The sequence below is a fragment of the Protopterus annectens genome, chromosome 13.part0, assembly GCF_019279795.1.
Source record: "Protopterus annectens isolate FY-2018-M chromosome 13.part0, PAN1.0, whole genome shotgun sequence".
Lineage (NCBI taxonomy): Eukaryota > Metazoa > Chordata > Ceratodontiformes > Protopteridae > Protopterus > Protopterus annectens.
The window spans coordinates 85,071,337-85,085,143 of NC_056747.1; positions in this window are offsets into that span (position 1 = coordinate 85,071,337).

The following is a 13,807-nucleotide window of genomic DNA, read 5'->3' on the forward strand; positions in this document are numbered from 1 at the left end:
CTTAGGAACAAAATTTCTGTAGTACTCCGCTGTCCCCAATAACGCCATCACCTGCTTTTTGGTAATGGGGCAGGCCACACCTGAATAGCTTCCACTTTGGCAGGTTCTGGCCTGATCTTACCACTTCCCACTCATGTTCCAGGTAGGAGACTCCCCCACCTGACACTTCCTGGGCATAATGGTCAACCCTGCTCTCTGCACTCTTCCAAAATCTTACTGAATGCTGAAGGTGCTCATGCCAGGAATGGCTGTAGATGGCAATATCGTCCAGGTAAGCAAGAGCATAATCTCCTGCTCTTGCCTGCCTCTGGAAGGTTGCTGGGCATTTTTCATCCCAAAGGGCATCTTTGTGAACTCATATAATTTGAAAAAAGTCACAAAGGCTCACCTCTCTCTAGCAGTGGGAGTCAAGGGCACGTGCCAGTAGCCTTTGGTCAGATCAGTAGTAGTCAGATACTTAGCCCTACCCAACTGCTCTAAAGCTTCATCTGTCCCAGGCATGGGGAAAGCATCTGACTCTGTGTGACTATTTTGTTTTCTGTAGTCCACACAGAATCTGATGCTGGGGATTGTTGGACTCTTGGATTACCCCCAGTTCCAACATTTCCTGTATCTCCTCCCTCAGAGTCTGTCTGACTCACTCAGGCACCCTGTATGGGACCTGCTTGATAGGCCTTTGGGGTTTTGCATCCACATGGTGCCGCACCAGGTGGGTGCACCCAGGTTTCCCAGTGAACATTTCCCCAGACTCCTGCAACACTGCTCAGATTTCTCAAACTTGGGTAGGGAATAGCTGTTGGGATATTGCTACTCCTTCCACTGAGGTGTCATTTCGAGCCTTACTGAGGAGATAAAAGTTCTGCATAATTTGTCTCTTGGTATGCTTCATGCCCATATGACCTGCAAAAGTAATGTCATGGGCTATGGCTAGAAGTGCCAGATGGTAGGCTCTGAGCACAGACTCCTCCTGCCATCCACTGCAAATACTCAGCACACGGGCGTCCTTATCATGGTAAGGCTTCATCATGTTAATATGGTACAATTTGTGCCCCTGCCTCCTGCCTAGCAGTTCTACCTAGAAGTTAACATCACTGACCTTCCTTACCACTTTGAAGGGTCCTTCCCAAGCTGCCTGCAGCTTATTGTGTCTGACAGGAATGAGAACCATAACCTGCTGTTGCACAGCATACTCTCAGGCTTGAGCATTCCTATCATACCAGACCTTTTACTGCTGTTGGGCTCCTGCCAAGTTCTCCTGGGCAAAGGCTATGAGGTTCATACACCTTGTCCTGAGGTTTAGAACATATGCCACAACAGACTCCTTGTGAGATTCACACTCACCCTCTCACTAATCATGAATCAGATATAAAGGCCCCCTCACCCTATGCCCATGCAGCAACTCAAAGGGTGAAAAAACATGTGGATTCCTGGGGTACCTCTCTCTATACAGATGGGGCAAACATATGTTCCACTCTCTCTTACACTGGTCTGCAAATGCCTGTAGCATGGTCTTTAATGTAGAGTTTAACCTCTCCACAAGACCATTAGTTTGAGGGTGGTAGGGGGTGGTCTTTAGATTATTCACCCTACATTGCTCCCACAGACAAGCCAGCAGGTCTAACATGAAATTGGCACCTCTGTCAGTCAGTGTTTCTCTTGGGAAACCTACCCTGCTGAAAATCTCTAACAAAGCATTTGCCACCTTCTCTGCCTCAGTACAGGACAGAGCCACTGCCTCGAGGTATCTAGTAGCATGATCTACTACCATTATTATATACTTCTTCCCTGTGGAACTTGGGGTACTCAGAGACCACAAAATATTCATAGCTACCCTCTGCCACGGGCAAAGGCATCAAAGGAGCCTCGACCTTGTCCCCTGCCTTGCCTACTGTTTGGCACTGCTCACAGGTCCTGCAGTGCCTTGTTACATCCCTTGCAATCCCAGGCCAATAAAAGTTCTGCATAATTTGTCTCTTGGTATGCTTCATGCCCATATGACCTGCAAAAGTAATGTCATGGGCTATGGCTAGAAGTGCCAGATGGTAGGCTCTGAGCACTGCCAACTGCTATATTACTTCACCCTCTAGCCCTCCCACAGGGGTCCACTCTCTATACAGTAGCCCTTTGTTCCAGTATACTGACTCACCTTTGCCTTGAGAATCAGGTGCTTCCCTAGCTACCTCCCTCAAGCCTCTTAATATAGGGTCCTAGAGCTGAGCCTGTCTCAACTCTACCTTTGTGACCCTTCCCAGCTCCCCTTCCACAGGAAGTCTGGTATCCTCTGACAGTGGTGCCTCACTGCCGGCATGGGTACTACCACTCACCTCTGCCCTTGGAGTCACTCTGTCCAAGTTAACATCAATACCTACCAGTAGCTGTGGCTCACATTCAGTCTCACTGCTACAGGGTAGCTCTCTCCCGGAAATAACCACCTCACTAGCCCTGGCTTCAAGTGTGGGGTCTGTCTGGGTCTCCTCCAGACTACCAGCCCCACATGCCTGTCTCCAAGCCTGACTACATGTAACTGCATGCACGCAAGATACTGCATTATCAAAATCATTCCCTTTCAGGACATCTGCAGGGATATCCTCAAACACACCTGTTGCTTGTTCATTTCTAACACATATAAAAAGAAGGTTTGGAGTTTCATTTAGATGCTTTAATACATAGAAACACATCAGGATGGATAGCAGCATCTTTAAATATGAACAAACTAGTTAATAGACAGACCTTACATACATACATGCTTACATCTCAACAGCGAATTATAAAATGGCTGTCTAGTTTGCATGTGCTCAGTATTTATACACTTGTGCAATCCCCCGGATAGCTTCTTAAAGGTATATACACATATATTGATCTACATTCTCCCTCTTAAAAATAATGCCCTTTATGCAAAACAATATCAGAGCTAGACATGCATTACTATATACATCAGAAACAAAGCACAATGTTCATGTCCAGGTTGCTTCATATCTGTTACAGGATTTGGAGATTCGACCATATCTCGTAACATAACAGTTGGGACCAAATTTAGCAACAGAGACAGTCTTCAGTGCACAACTCATATCAGGAACTTCTGGATTCATCACAGGAATGGGATTGTCCTCTGGAACTTCCTATGGAATTGGAACAGTGTACAACTCACTGAGAGATAGTCTTTCTCACAGGTTATCTGCTGTGGTATAGGCGTGGACACCAGTCTGAAATGTTTCCAATTCCGCCTAAAGATTGCTCCTTCTGATTCTACAATGTACGATCTCTGCTCTGGACCAATATTCTTCATGACACCAATCTGATAATAATCTTTATATGTCTGCATCCTTGCCACTTCTCTCTCTCTCTTGTAATGGATTGAGCAGTTTACTGGTCTTATGATAGTAGGACTTCTCGGGTAAGTGCTTCTTCAACAGATTGGCTTTCACTAACCTGTCATTCTTGACACATGGAACCAACAATTGACTACTGATTGGTAATGTGGTTCTGGTTTGTCTCGACAGAAGTCTCTGAGCAGATGAACCAAGATGTTTATCACGAGGAACATTTTGGAGATTCAGGAAAACATCACTATTGTCTTATTTTGACTTCTCAAGTAACTGTTTTGCACTTTGAACTGCACATTCTGCCAAACCATTTGACTGTGGGTACTCTGGACTACTTGTGACATGAGTAAAGTCCCATTCTTCAGCAAATCTTTTGTACTGTTGACTTGTAAACTGCATACCATTGTCAGAAATAACTTTGTGTGAACTACTATGAACAGCAAAATTATGCTTCACCTTAGTAATGACTGTACTGGATGCTAGGTTAGGAAGTAGGTAAGGCGTAAGAGTCTACTATGTTGACTCTTCCACTTGAAGATGTCTGTGGCGACTGTCGACCAAGGTAGTTCCAGAATCTGGTTAAGCTGAAGTGGTTCCTTCTGTTGATGAGGCTTTGTACTATTACACACCGAACAAGATGAAAGTGCTGTCTCAGTTTCTTGTGACATAGAAGGCCAAAATACTAGCTCTTTCTCCCTTCTTTTGGTGGATTCTGTTCCTGAGTGACCACAATGCAAAATAGTAATGTACTCTTGTTGCAAAGACTTTGGAACAATTACTTTCGGACCTTTCATAATTATACCTTTGTCAGGCAACATCTCATCTCTCTATGGAAAATAAGGTTACACTTCTTGAGGAAAACTAGATTGCTTTGACAGCCATCCCTGACTGATAAAGTGGTTGAGCCTTTGTAAAACTGGATCTGTGGTTGTGTGATCTCTCAGCTCATTAAGACATGTGGAAGAAAAATTTCTCACTTCCATGACTCCAAAATCAAGGTTCTCATTCTCGTGCTGGTCTGTGGTATTTCTAGACAATCTGGACAATGTATCAGCAAGATAAAGAAGTTTGCCTTTCTTGTAGACAAGATAGAAATTGTACCTTTGCAATCTCAGCATCTTACATTGCAGTCTGGCTGGAGCTGAATGCATTGCCTTTCTCAAGATAGTGACTGAGTTGGTGGTCTGTTTTGATCTGGATAGGTTTACCATAAACATAATCATGGAACCTTGAACATACAAATACAATTGCCAAAAGCTCTTTCTCGATCTGGGCATACTGCATCTCAGTTTGAGTAGAGTTCTCGATGCATAGGCAACAGGTTGATCCTCTTGTAGAATGACTGCACCAAGACCAAATTTCGAAGCATCACAGGAAAGTGTAACTGGCTTGTGAACATCATAGTATCTGAGCGTAGGTGGTCTAGCAATTCTCTGTTTCAGGATATCAAATGCCCTTTAATATTGCTGTAACCAAGACCAGGATACATCTTTACATGTCAGTTCTTTGAGTGGTGCTGAAAGTTGGCTCAAATCTGGAATGAACTTGCCTGAGTAGTTCACAATGCCAAGAAAACGTTGCAGGGCTTGAACATTGTCTGGAGCTGGCATCTCAAGAATGGCTGTTTGCTTTAATGGTTCTGGTCGTAAGCCTGTACTATTAAATAAATGACCAACATAAGTAACTTCTTGTAGCCTGAATTTGTATTTGTGTGGATTGAGCTTAAGATTCACTTGACGTGTCCTTTCTAGAACTTTTCTGAGGTTTATGTTATGTTCCACTTCATCACAACCTCCTACTAGTATGTTGTCTACTATGATAGCACAAGGATACCAAGAGAAAATTAGCTCTATTGCATGCTGAAAGACTTCACTTGCAGAATTTATCCCAAATGGCATTCTCAAAAATCTGTACCTGCCAAATGGAGTACTGAAAGTAGTGAACAAAGAGGATTTCTTGTCAATCTGAATTTGCCAAAATGAACTCTTTGTATCTAAGACAGAAAAAAATAGTGGCATTTGGCATCAAGGGTGCGACTTCTTTGACTGTGCACATTGAATGACAAGGTCTTTTTAGTGCTTTTTTCAAATTTCATGGGTCAATACATATTCTGATGTCATCTGAGCTTTTCTTATGAGCTACCATTGTGGAAGATACCCATTCAGTTTGAGTTTCACCTGGACAAATCACACCTTGTATCACCATTTTATCTAACTCGGCTTTGACCCTGTCCTGCATGGCTATTGGAACTTTACATGCTAGCCTGATAACTGGACTGACCTCTGGGTCTAACTTCATGGAGTACACAACTGGAAGTTTGCCTAGTTTGTCTTTGAAAATATCAGCATAGGTAGAACAAATGTGCTGGGCAAAATTAGAGTAGTGGTCTTTTAAGATGACATGGTAGACTTCCTTATTAAATGAAAGCAGTCCCATTTTCAAACTGTCTCTGAGCCCTAATAATGACTGGACGTTCCTCTTGACCACATAAAATAATAAGTTGTAGCTTCTTCCAGCAGAGTAACATGAAAGCACTACTGAGCCTTTGGTCTGAATTTCTTCACCTCCATAAACAAGTTTTACACACCTTGCCAAATCAAGCCTTTACACGTTCATAGGTTTGTAGATTAGTACTAGGCTAACTGCTCTTGTGGGCCATTTTAAGCCTAGTCAATTACCCTATGTGAGAATCAAACCCTGCACCTGATGTTTGTAAGGTAACCATTATGCCAACCTCCCATTCTAGTAAATGTTTCTGCTGACATACATTGCACTTGGAACCTGTGTCAACTTTGAGCACTGTGGGTTTGCCATTTATCCTAACAGTACAAAATACTTCATTCTTGGCCCTTAAATCTACTGCTTTTAACTGTTTCATGAAGCACTGATACACCAACACCATCAACATAAAGAGAAGAACTGCCACTGTCTAAGTGATCAACTCATTTCTTAAAATGTTCCCTTTTAATAGAATGTGGGCCTTTTGATTTACAAAATGCTTTAAAATGATTCCATTTATTGCATTTGTGGCATTGTTGATCAAAAGCTAAATATTTTTCCATTTTAGATTCATGGCTTCCACCACAATTATGACAGTTGGCAATGAAACTAGGCTGGGGCCCATGCTTTGAGTTTACTGACTTACTCATGTTTCACGGAGACTGTGAGAACTGTGGAATTTTATGGCAAGTTCTGGGGTTTACCAGTGAGTGCTGCAGGGGTTACAGTTGCTTCCATGTGCTTGGGCCTTTTTCTTCTAATCATGTGCTGCATACTATCAAAATGCACTTTATCACTGTGCCTTCTAGAGCTATTCTCATTTGTAAGCATATTTGTGTGCTTTTCTGTGAGCTCATATATCTGACAAATCTCAATGGCCTTATTCAAAGTTAAATTTCTGTCACGAAGCAAAATCCTTCTCACAACATCATCTTTTATATCACACACAAGTCTGTCCTTTATCAACTCATCCCTTAAGTCACCAAATCTGCACATTTTAGCTTTATTTCTCAGGTCAGTTATATATGTTGCAAACGTTTCACCAGGCTTTTGATCCCTTGTGTAAAATAAGTGCCTTTCCATAGTAATATTTGTCTGGGGGTTACACATTTCTCTAAATTTACGTTTCAAGTACTCTGCGTCCTCCCTTGACTCAGCCGGTACAGTAATATGACAGCTTCCCCCCTTTCCAGCATAGATAGCAGGTGCATACAAAAATGAGTGTTCCCTTTCTATGGCTTCTAACCCAACTAAACTAAGTAGAATAAATGCCTTTGTATGGTTATCTTTATTAGAAAATGCAGCCTGTATAAAAATGTCATACTCTTGTTCAAACACTCTCCAGTTCTCTGCAATATTACTGCCAGACACAAGTGCACTGGGCTTCCAAAATCTGTCTGCCATGTCCACAAAGTATGCAATAACAAACTGAAAATATGGTCCTTGTAATTATGTATGAACAAACAGTTCTGTGAGCTTGTAACAACATTCAAATGCACAGTAAACACTTTGAAATACTTTACTTTGTGGAATATGCTCTGTAATGGCTATAGACTGTGAAATATTCCTTGTAATGGCTGTGCATTGTGAAATATGCCTTGTAATGGCTGTACTTTGAGAAATAGATTTACTGTAACACTACACAAACATGCAAACACCTTATACACTACTGATAACGCGGATATCTTTGCTTAATATGAAAAATACACAGTTTGCAAAAAATGCAGTAATTTCCACTTATTTTATTAATTTTATGCAATTCAGACTTTATTTCAAACATTTTCCATAGTAATGTGGATACTTTTATCAATATCATATGTATCAGTTTATGAGAATATTATTTAAAATGTTCTGTATGCCTGGTTATGTATTATGCAAAAAGAAATAGTGAAGAGCAAGTTTCAGTACCTGAAATTCATTTCTGACCTGTTTTGCAAAATATGCACATTTTTGGGATGATTTACTTGTCTGTGTTCCACCAGATCTAAGCAAGTGCCTCTAGTCATTTTAGCCAAGCCATTTTTAACTTCATGCCTTTTGGATATGCCGGTTCTGACTTTATGCCCTTTAGATAGCTTCTTCTGGCACCATGTCCTTTAGACATGCCACGTCTGACACCATGTCGCTCATTCATCTGTAACACATATAACAAGAAGGCTTGGGGTTTTATTTAGATGCTTTAATATATAGAAACGCATATGGATGGATAACAGCATATTTAAATACGAATGAACTAGTTAACAGACAGACCTTAAATACATACATGCTTACATCTCAACAGCAAAATGGCAGTCTAGCTTGCACGTGCTCAGTATTTATACACTTGTGCAAGCCCTTGGATAGCTTCTTAAAGGTATATACACATACATTGATCTACAACACCTACTTGCTTTCTTCCTTTTCCTTGCTGGTACTTTGGTACGCCTGTTGTCTCCAGAAAACTTACCACTGGCATAGTTTTATTCCATCTTGCTGGTTCCCCCACCTTGCCTCAGTGGACATTTGTGTGCTACATGGCCCCTCTGGTTACATTTAAAGCATCTAAATGTTGATCTTGACCATGTAAATGAACTGTTGGCTTTTCGTGTTACTGGTGGACTCTTTTGGGTTGGCTTAGGTTGCCCACCATGAGTTCCCTTATATCCATGTGCTGTACTGGGTATCCCTTTCTTGTGCAGTGATGCCCAGCTTGCTAAGTAGAGATCCTCTTTTCTCCCCAGCTCATCTGCAGAGTTACACTCCCAGTCTGCCAACCAGATTGTCATGTCCTCAGGCAAAGTGCTAAGGGCTTGTTCCCTCACCAAAAGGTCTGCCAGCCTTTCAGAAGTGGTGACTTGTCACCCACCTATGAAAATAAGTGCTTAACTCATCTGTCTTGTGTCTGTGCTCACAAAATTTTTTTTCTGTAAGCTTCAGGTATTACCATAAAACATTCCAATAAACATTGTTTTACTTTATCATAGTTTAAACAATCAGTATCAGACAATTTATAAACAGCAGTTACAGTTTTACCATGATGTATGGGGGTTAGAAACCATACTTAGAGCCCTTGGGTAAAATTATATTGTTTCAAATATATGAATAAAACTATCAAAATTCTCATCCTCTGTAAACTGTTGAAGACATTTACTGATCTTTATTGCTTCTGGGGTTCAGTTACTCCCTTCCTGATTACCTCTATAACCCTGATGAAGAGTCATCACCTCCTTCTCATGTTGGGGCTATTTCTCATTTTCTTCATCCTCCAAATGCCACAGTCTCTGTGCTGATTCTAATTTCAAACATTTGGGCTCCAGTTCAAGTCTCTTTAACTCCAGACAGGTTTTTAAGTCCTCCAAAGAAAAGGTGAACCATGTTTCTGAGGGCTGCAAATCCCCATCACCATACTGTTTGTCTTCCTGGTTGCTTGTCCACACCACAGCTGCGATTAAGGTTGAAATAATTTCATCTTTAGTCAGGTTGGCATGCACAAGTCATTTGGCTTCACACACCATGGCCAACTGGTTCTTTATCAGTTTGCCATAATCCTCTGCTGACATCTTTGCCTGCTTTTCCTGACTAAATTAAACTAACAGAAAATAACTAAAACTGTTTTAAAAATGAAACTCTATATGTTCACCTTGTAGCTGCTGAGAGTAGACACACCTTCAGTGACAACCGCTTACAGGCTACAGATGTTTAATTAATATCCCCACCACTGGTCACTAATATGCGACATCCTTCCTCTGGGACAGTAATCAAGGAGCCTCAATCCTCATCAATAATACCAATGAGGGACATTCACTTGGAACAAAAATAGATACACACAGCATTTTCAGATGCAGCTCTCTGTACCAAGTACAGTTTCCCTTAAGAGCACACAGGGAGTACACACAGTCCTGGAGCTGGGTTTCCCTCTCTCTATCCATGCCCCAAATAAGACCCCCCACTGACATAACTGTAGAGTTGAGTCCTCAGACGAGTGTTCCAAGCCAAGTCCTCCACCACCCTGTCTGCGAAACCAGTGGTCTGTGTCCCTGCTCCAAGTAGCTGACACACATACTCTTTGAGACTTTGAGGTTTGATTTTCACACACACACACACACACACACCGGGGAAAGGCTGGCACACATTTACCAGACTATAAGGTAGGTACAGCCACCAGAACACTCCAGTGCCAGCTACTCTAAGGCTCTTACCAAGTTATCCAACTATACTGAGTAAAATTAATACTAATACAAATGGTAGTGTTTGACCAGTGCAGCAAGGCTTTCAGGAGCAGCCACAGTGTCACCAGATAAATACATGTTCTCTCAAAGGTTAAACATTTTCTAAAAGACCAGACATATTGAAAAGTTTAAATATGTTTAATAATAAATAACAAAAGAACATGAAAATACTAAATATCTGTTTACAATAAACACCAGAGTTTCAATCACAGGAAATGTTAAATATAACCGATATGGAAATATTCACACAGATACAGAAAAACAATACTTAACTAATCTCACTATATTTTCCTGACCTAAAAAAATACTGTTTCCTACTTAATAAAGCAAGACAAGATAAAGTGGGTGAGTAGTCTTGTCAGTTCCAAAACAGAGTGCCCTGAGACTTCTGTCTCATCTAGTATTAAAACATAATTTCAGTGCTGGATACAGAATGACATTGCATATATCTGGTCACCTGACTTCTGGCTTCCACACTACCCCTTTTACTAGAAACTGAACCAGAATCTAGCACATATGTGCCATAATAAACACACACAGAGCTTTGTTAAGATGTGTTATAGCATATGTAAGCTCTAAAACCATTTCAAAAAATCTTCCAGAGTAGCAATTAGTTCACCCCTAAGGACAATACAGTAAGATTCCTAGTGCTGGCTTTCACGGACATTTTGTCTCTGGCTGCAATCAGAACTGTAAGATACAATCTTTATGACCTAAACCAGGTAATTTAATTTCAGACTATTTTTCAAAGTTAGCTGGACTGAAATTAACTTGCTCTCTTCCAGTATCCTCTGTTACAATATATTTATTTTAACAGTTGCAATACAGTCTGACATATAGGTATATTTCTTTTCTGTCCAGCATTACCCACTCTTGGTACATTTTTAACACAAGCAGCTTTACAAATACATTTTGAACACAAGCACCTGTACAAATCAGTTTGATATACAAATGACATATAATTCTTTATAAAACTCTAGATAACTATGCTGGCATATGTTACACATCAACTACCCTATTTTCTCTGGTACTACATCATTATTGTCACAGAAGGGATATTGTGGAGTTACACAATTAAGGCTCATATACATAACACAAGCAGAAGGTTATAATCCAAAGTAGAAAATGATGATGAAGCAGGGAGGAAGTTCAAGAAATAGGATTTTAGATACAGACCCTTAAGGAGAATAATAATAACCATACAGAATATTATTTTCATAACGTAGCAGAAAGTATTCTAAGAGCTAAGCAATTAAGAGAATGGAGAAATGACATTTTGCCAGTAGAGATAACTGGAAGTAAGGATGCAGAAAACAGGCAAGAGGAGGCTTGAAGTTACTGAGAAACCTGACAAATAAACCATGATATTGGGAGTAGATAACTCAAGTAGGAAAGGTAGTAGAGTGGGATGAGGCCAAGAAAACATTTGAATTGCAGGCTAGAGACTGCCATCTCTACCAGGGCTTGATCTCAGAGTACAGGCAAAGAGAAAGGGGTAAGGGAATTTTAAGTGGAAGACTTGCTCTGGTAGAGCTTTTTTGTTGAGTCTAGAACAGATGCAGCTGTTAAAAAATGGATCATTAGTAGAGCATATAAAATATTGCATGCTAACTTTAAGAATCAATCAGAGGGAGTTAGACTAGGAAATAAAACTGGAAAAGTTAGACTAGGAAATAAAACTGTAAAAGCAATTTACAAGAAAGCAATGGGAAGATGTATGTATGGCTCCCAAATATACAAGCTCAGAAGGTTTAAGTTCTTTGCTCAGAAATGTTTGCATAGGTATTGTTATACCCCAAGTTGACTTCAAAGAATTTTCCCTCAGGTAGATAGCAAATGTTGGAGGTGTGATGGGGGAAGAAAGAAGTAAATGGGAACATATGTTTTGGGAGTCGAATGAGTTGACAGGTTTTAAAAATTCCCTACATAGTACTCTATCAGAAATATTGGATGAGCAAATGGCTGTAAGTAAGGAAATAATTCTTTTGAGCTGGGATACAAAATCTGAAGGCTCCCTATTATGCTGTCGCAGACACAGGTTGTTGAATGCATCTTTTTCGAACTGAAAAGTGCGAAAAGGCAAAAATAGTGAAGTGGCTTTTCAGCAAATTCTTTCTCTGGGAAAGAATTAGTTTTGCCGTTTTTGCTACTTTGCCTTTTTGGCACTGTAGTGCGATCTCGGAGTTGGTATATTTAAGTATGGTGTGTGTGTGTGGGGGGGGGGCACATGTTATCTAATGTTTTACAGTTTTGTTTTTTGTTTCGGAACAGCAATTTTTTTCCCTTGGAAAAAAATCGCTGTTCTGAGGTTTTGACATTGTAAGCTTTCGCTTACATGGGGTCAATTATGTGTCATTCGCTCTTCTGAGCATGCAATATCATAATATAGACCTGATCTGAATTGCCTAGACATACTAAGATCTTATTACGTTTAATTCTGTGGGCTATCCAAAAGCAATTACTTGAAAATTGAACTCAAAGTCTACACCAACTGTATTTGATGTAATAAATATTCTGAAAGAGATAAAAGAACTGGAAAAGGGATCTTTAGAAAAGGGAAGGAGCAAATTACATAGAAGTAAATGGAAATTTTGGGAACAATACATGCATAATAATGTTCAGGAGGAGGAGTGAGGTTTAAGGGGAAGGCAAGAATTCAGCAAATTTTTGTAATGTTGGACTGATTATAGTAGCAAAGAAAATATATGTGATGTATGTTGTATTTAAATAAAAAAATGTTAAATTGGTTTGTTTTCTTTTCTCTTAATGTATGTTTGCCTGTGTATTAAGTGATAATTTAATAAAAGTGTTTAAAAAAGAATTCTGGACAAAGCCACAATAACTAGGGGATGAAGGGTCATACTCAGGGGACAGTTTTTAAATATGACCCTAATTCACTTAGACAGTTAATAAAACAAAAGACTTTGCATCAACACCTAGCAGGATAAAAGCACTCTCATCAAACTAAACAAACATTTCAGAGGACAAATAAATTCTACCAAAGCCACATTTGAGGTGAATTTGCCCTTCCACACCAAGGACAACCACAAGACATTCTTTAGCTATGTCCGCAGAGTCAAAGGCAATACACAATTATGTGCAGAGCTCATTATAAATGGAACCACCTATACTGAGACAGAAGAATAGGAAACCTACTGGCCAAATAAATTCAGCTCCAATGTTGCCCCTCTCTCCCCCCTTCCCTCAGGAAATACCATGAAATACAACTCCTCCTGCTATCACTAGAGAGCAGACCTTTAATGCTCTCTCTAAGGCCAAGAACACTGCAAAAGTGGGCCTGGATGCCTTCTAAATAGCATGACACATGCCCTATCAGGTCCTCTGGAATTGCTATTTAACTACAGCCTCCAAACAGGCTTTGTGCCGCCTGAATGGAGAACAGCAACAGTCATCCCTCTGCACAAAGCTGGGCCATCTGCAGACCCTGGACACGACAGACCCATAAGTCTCACTAGTCTTGTATGTAAAGCCATGGAAAGAATTATGGAAATTATCAATAGTGATATAGTAAACCTTCAGACACTGGACCCAACCCAGTTTGGTTTTGTCAAGGGCAGATCATGCCTACTCATCCTGGTGGACTTCTTTGAGAAGGTCACCAAAGCAATGGACGAGGGCAAAATGGTTCACATTGCCTACCTTGACCTGGCCAAGGCATTTGACACAATACCCCACTCAGGCATTTTTGACAAACGCAAGAGGTTAGGTACATACTCGTACCTCAATTGATGGATAGCCAACTGGCTCACAGACAGG